A 6,842-nucleotide genomic window follows, 5' to 3' on the forward strand; every position below is an offset into this window, starting at 1 on the left:
TTTCTCGGGCACGCCAGGGGGCATCCTCGGGTAACCACACAAAAACAATGAAGTGGTGATGGTCACACCAACACTTGCAGGCTTACTTAACCAGGAAAGCTCTAAAAATGAAAAAAATCTACCTCATGTGGCAACATCAGCATGAACCCTCTAACTAACAGAAACAAAATAGAAAATAAAGTTTTAGAGGTACAAAGATTAACTCACCCACTCCAAGCTGAGCTTTGAACAAGCCCTCATTATGTTATTACCATCTCGAAAGCCACAACATAAGGAGGGACACGACACCGGGTTAGATGAATACATTTATTTACAAAAAGGATAAAGTAAGAGAATAAACAAAAAACTGGCTCTTGTGTCAGGGAGTTAAGAGAGAATGCGGGAAGAGGAAGGAGCAACCTATGTAAACCCAGCTCACATCTTCACACAGGTGCCCCCAGTCAGTCATCAGTGAGCTGCACCTATAACACAAAGACATAAAGCAGACACACACACACACACACATATACATGCAAGCAAGCAAAACAAAACAGGACACAAAATGACACATAAAAGTACAATAATGCCTTACATGTATGAAACAACCAACCTCAATCAACTTTGATTCATCTTCACTGTTTTGTAAAAAGTTGACAATCTGTTGTGTGTCCCTTAACCCCCTGCTTCTGTCTCTCTGGAAGAACGGGGGACACAGTCCTGGCAAAGGACAAAGATTAAACCAGAACATGTTGGCACCTATGACAATTATAGTTTGCAAATGACCATGCAACCAAGTCTCCTTTCTACTGGGACCTTTTCTCTGAGAGCTTTTGAGTCTACAGTCTGGCCATAAGTTTCGGAAAACAAAAGTTGTCAGGGTATGTAGTAACCCTTTACACTTAAAACGGGCACTGAACTCACTAACTCTGCTACTAAGCCCTGCTGCCATACTATGTCACTGAGACTTGAATCCATAATTTCAAAGTGAACCCCAGTCTTCGCTGTCAAAGTCCAGCCCTTTGACACTCATGCAAACGATCACCAACCACCCCCCAAAGGAACCTAATTAGTGAAATAATCCAGTATAACATTTGGTTGGAATTCAACTTGAGGGAATTGTGGGGACCAAGAGTACCAAGTCAACACTTCCCTAAAGAGAGCGTTCCTCCTCAGTCATCTCAGGAAAAGGGAACAGAAGCATGACAAAGCATCTTCACAGTTTGAAATGAGCTTTGTGCTCAAGTTCATGCCATTAATTAAGCCACACAGGTGTTTCCTCCACCTGTTTTTCTGTTCTAATATAGAATAGCTTTCTTTGGTCACGTTGCCTTTTTCACATAATGAATTTCAGGACTTCCCTTCCCTTGGGCCTTTTACATCAGCTGACTGACCATCTGATCCTATTGGATAGTTGATGTCTATCATATTTTGGTAGTGAAACATTTTCTCAAAGTCTTCATGGAAGACACACAAATGTTTAATGAGGACGACTACTGCAAACTGTAATTGGACAACTCACAATGATGAATTACTGACACTGACTGCAATCTGCACAAGTAATAGTTGTCTAATACTGAGCTTCTGTTGTGTGAGAGGCAGGTTGCAAGCACACCAAAACTCCTTTATCATCTTTTCTAATGGAAAACAAATCAAGGATTTAAATGTTACTTACATATGAGACAACCATATTTGTATTCTGTTCAGACACTTATTTATTATTTACTGCCAAACTGGGTGCATAAGAGCTTTAAAAGGAGAATTCCCTGTCTGAATTTTCACTTGGACTTGGAAGTCAAATTTGTGCTTTTAAAAAAATAAAATGCTACACTTAGCCTAACCCAACAGTAATATCCCAGAACCGTGAGACTGTGTAACATTTAGCCTCTGACAAGAAACAGAAGGATCAATCTGTTCCCTTTTCACCAATAAAGCCATGCACACAATATAAAAAAAGCACATGCACTCGTGGCTCCCCTTTTGGGAATACGTCCAACAGAAATCAATAGTTCCCTTTGAGAAGTGCAGTACATATATGCAACAGTTTGTTTCAGAGTCTACAGAGAGAGCCTTTCTATGCTGACACACATCCTGCTTCTCTGGCACAGAGATTGACAAGGTTCCTCCCACAGTGTTTCCCAAATCACACACACGTAGGCAGAGGTTAATAAGGTGTAGGTGCACCTCACTGACTGAGTGGACTGCTGCTGCTCTTTCCATTTACTAACATTTCTACCTTGTCCCACCAAAAACATATTCATATTGTTTTTTGGTAAACCAAAAAGAGACAGCAACATTATCAGACCATATTTAAATCTGCTTTTATCTATTCTCCTTGATGCCCTTACTTGCTCATTCTCTTTCCCCCTGCTCCCTCTCCTTTCCTAACCATCCCCACAAAATCACCCCCACCTCACTCCATGTTTATCCCGCTGCAATCTCACACTCCTTCCTACGCACCGATGTCAGTTTGTCTTCATGAATGTGTGTATTCAGCTCTTTTACAAGAATAGTTGTAGTCCTGTTGCCATGGTGGCTTGGCTTGTTTCATTACCAAATTTGTCATTACCAGATTTTTTTTTGTATTTTCAATTAAAGACTATCTTCTGTAAAACAAAATGTGTAAAATACCTCAAGAGCTAAATGCTTTATATTTTCAGAGCTGTATTAATTGATACCGTCAATTAGAAAAGGGTATATTAAACTTGAGGATAATTTGAGGTAAGCCATGTGGCTTTTCAGAATGGAGAACAGCTTTTGTGCAAATCTTGGCACAGCTTGTACTCTTTCGCCCATGAGAATAACTCGGCAGAGGGAGTCAAGTGTTCTCTTGCAGATAATCGGTTGTTTCAGCTTTAAGCTCTCTCCAATAGCCAAATTGCTTTGTGACCACAGCATGACTGAACTACTGTCCCTCTTTCACTTGCTGATGAAGAAACCAATCGCTTGCTTTAGTATTTCAGAGAGCCGGCTGCTATTATCAAGTTGCACAAATTAATCTTTTGTAAATCAGTCCTGTGGAGTGTGTTATATGTGCTGAAATGTGCAAAAATTGTAAATGTGTATGTGGTCAGCTGTGTTTTCTTCTAGTTGTGTTGTGTTTGTGCTGTCTGTTGATGGTAAAGGTCCTGCACACCTATTACCCACACAGGTGTTTTCATTTATTTTGGCTGACCAGACCTCTTCTCAAGTCTGTGAGAGTGTGTAGGCTACACACTGTTTGAGTGGCATCTCCCTTCCTCTCCTGTTAGTTATCTTGCACCTGTTGGGGTGGGACAAATTACACCTTTACCATTCTAATTAGTTCAGTGAATCTGGTGACCTCATGTACACCCAGCATAGTTTTGCATACCTTCAACCTGAGTAGAGGTCTAATCAGTCAGAATAACTGAAAACTCCTGTGGGGATGAGCAGGGCCTTTAAGTTAAAATAAGTGGTTAGTTGTTTCCTTGTTAAATGGGCCCATAATTAAGCACCACCTTTTCTCATTACATCAGTCTGTTTGCATATTTAGATGAGGTAAATATTTCACCTACTAAAATGCCATTCTCAGGCAGAAAAAGCTAGGAAACTGAAGGACAATCCATTGAAATAGTCATAAACTGAACAACACATCCTAATAATTAAATGATAGTATAGGTCTAAAATTGAACCGGCAAAAAACAACCTATAGTTCCGTTTACGCCATCTAGCAGCCATATTAATGCACTCCAGAATGACCCATAGGATCATAATATGCTGCTTTCCAAAACTGTTACCAATCTCTGTTAAAAAATAATTATGTTTTATAATGTGACAACGCTGTGGTTAAGGTCTGGTTAGATTTACGCACAAAAACCACTTGGTTAGGGCTTAGGAAAGATCATGATTTGGGTTCAAATGATCACTTGAAACGAGTTTTATACGTGGCCTGAAATTATGACCTATTTTCTTGTGAAGACAGGCTGAAACTGAATGTGATGAAAGCTTGAAATATGTACTTGGTAATCCAGATGAGATATGGTAACGGAGTTGTGGGTCTAAATAAATGAAACATTTATAACGACACTTCCCTAAATGAACAACCCACGATGAAAAAGAAAAAAATACTGTACATCTCGGATTCTCTGAATTTATGTAGTACAATGCATACATTAGTTATACACAAGCATGGCCTGTATGTTGTCAATAATGTTTTTTTTCAATTCAGCATTGTTTACCAAACTTAAAGGACTTGCTGTTCAGGTAATTTTCCATTTTGGTCCAGCTGTTGTTTATCTCTTTCATTTCAGGTAAAGATTTACCCCAACACATCCTTCAGATTCACCCTCTTGATGCATGTGCTGTCTAGATTGGAAATGTACTGCAGTTCCTCCAGTGGGTCTTTCCCAGGTCTCCCAGTTGCATGCACAAAATAGTCCTGATTAGATGCCTGAACCACCTCACCTGGCTCCTTTCAATGTGAAAGAGCACTAGCTCTATAAACTCAGAGTTCCTCATCCTATTCCTCATCCTGCCCAGATGACACTCTGTTTCTTAATACTGTCGCTACATTGTACTGTCATTATGAAGAGGAATGGATGTTCCCTCCATTTAAGAATGGAACAGATAAGGGTACAGTGACTGTGGATGCAGCACTAATGTGTCTGTTGATCTCACACTCCATACTACATACCCTGACAAGAACAAGACCTGGATATGCTTGAAAACCTTCACCTGGACCAACCACTTTCTCCCAACCCAAAGGGGGCATTCCACTATATTCCCTATGGTCTCACAGTTGGAGGTGCTGATCCTCATCCCAACCACACTTGAATGAAAACTGTTTGCGTGCATACCAACAAGACTATGGCATCAGCAAAGAGCAATAAAGTGCAAAAATACTAACGCCGCCAAAGTAGACACTTTGGCAGTGCAAACTGCTTACAGATTAAATGACAAGACTTGGCATACTTGGTCTTGGCAGAGCCAAATACATTCCTATGCTTAACTCGCTGTCAAAAATGTGGGCAAAGCTTTCATACAGCCTATTGGCTGCATCTCCACACAGAGAATGGCAATCAGGGTCAGGAGATCCTCAGTCTTTTTTTCCACCACCTGATTCCTTTATTCCCCACCCTTTATGATACTAGACTTCCCTACCTCCCCATCTTAAGTGAGCTGATGGTTTCAAGAAACTTTTTGATGCAAACTGAAATTCTTTTGTCCACAGTCTCCAAAATGCTCCCACACACAGGCTTTTGCTTCTGCAACCACACAAGCTGGGGTCCCTGTGGTCTGCAGGTAGCTGTCTGATATGTCAAGACTTCTTTTGCTCCTGAGTTTCAGCCTGATGGCTTTCTCCACAGGTTTCTCCATGCTACTGCTGCTGCCATAAAAGGCACCAACAACGTTCTGACCACAGCTCAGAGCAGCTGCTTTACCAAAGGAGGCTTTGAAATAGGTCCACTTGGATTTCTGGGTTACAGTAAGTGTTCCGGTTAAATGCTCAAAGTTTTATTTTAAGATACATAACTATATGGTTTCCCTTAGGCAATTAAGGATTGCATTGCTACATCTCCAGGAATACAATTTCTTGGAACTCTTCATCCATGACATCTTGATAATGACTTTGCATTTAGTGGTCTAATCTTTTTTTAAGTGACAGGTTTTATAAACTGTCCTCAAGCCAGCAGGTGTTCCCCTCAAACAGGATCATAAACCCTTCACCTGTGTATCTGATTGGGTCTGCAGGGTGGATATCCCCCCTTAGCAGTCCTTAACAGAGAGTGATATCTGAATGACCATTAACAAGACATCAGTCTCAATTCAATTGCCTTCTGGGATTATAGCTTGGTAATAAATTATGCCGGGATCAGACTACACGATATTTTTGTCTTTCTCGATGGTCTCTGTGTCAGATTAGGTGTTACATCTGCTCCTGCTGTCTCCCCTGACACTCCCTCCACTTCAAATTATGTTTCTTTCTAAATGTCACTTCCCAGTGGCTCCCTCTTCTCCCTGTGTGAGTGGGTGTCTGTGATTGTCTGAGTGGAGACAGGTGTGCTGGAGTCAGAGCAGAGCCCCGCCAGCTGCACCTAATCCTGCAATCAACCCTGCCTATACATTCTCAGCTCTGCCACATCCACCAGATTGTAGCCTCTGTTCAGTCAGTACTACACTTCCAGCCATTTGTTCATACTGCAGCCTTTTGCTAGCTACCCGTTGCTTTGTGCATAGCCTGAACCTATTTCCCTCTCCCCTGCAGTTCTGTGTGCTTTGCCCTCCGGCCCCTGTCTCCTAGACCTCATCTCATCTTGTCTACTCTGTTCTCCTAACCTGGACCCACCAAGCTCCATACTTTACCTTTGGGGTCTCTGCCTTGCTCTACTCTGAACCATTCCCTGGGCTTCACTTGGCTACCTCAACCCTGCAGTCCTGAAAATAAATACAGTTTTCACTCCAATCCTGTCTCTGGCCTGTCTGTATTCGTACTTGGGTTCACCTGTTTAGTTGTCCTGTAACATTAAGCAATCATAGTGCTATAAATTCTTGCTGTGTCTTGGTTGGAAGACTGGCAACCCCGACCAATCATCGTTCGCGACCTTGCACAAGTTCATAGGTTATCAGGGAGGAGGGTCAAGAAATTGTCAATTATGGCTACAGAAGCACTATGTGTGATACCAGCAGTCTTGTGTTCCGAAAAGAAAAGAAAGAAAAATCAATTGTGGACCAGTTCCTGGGTGTCATAAAGAGGACAATAAGGAATGCGTTAACATGTCAAGAACATTACATAAATGCAGCTAGCTACCAGGTTTGCTGTATGTAAACAGAAGGTCTTGTTTACAGAAAATGATTGGGTTTTGGGAAATGTATGCTCTGGTAAATGAAGATACAAAGATATGTTT

General features: G+C 41.4%; 1 long non-coding RNA gene across 1 annotated transcript; it reads left to right on the forward strand.

Moving 5' to 3' along the window:
- Nucleotides 1-5,186: 5,186 nt before the first annotated feature.
- On the forward strand, nucleotides 5,187-6,405 carry LOC137195027 (uncharacterized). Its single transcript, XR_010931051.1, has 3 exons — nucleotides 5,187-5,422; nucleotides 5,940-6,103; nucleotides 6,203-6,405. It is a non-coding gene; the product is annotated as an uncharacterized lncRNA (long non-coding RNA).
- Nucleotides 6,406-6,842: the final 437 nt, after the last annotated feature.

Source organism: Thunnus thynnus, chromosome 13, assembly GCF_963924715.1.
Source record: "Thunnus thynnus chromosome 13, fThuThy2.1, whole genome shotgun sequence".
Taxonomy (NCBI): Eukaryota; Metazoa; Chordata; class Actinopteri; order Scombriformes; family Scombridae; genus Thunnus; species Thunnus thynnus.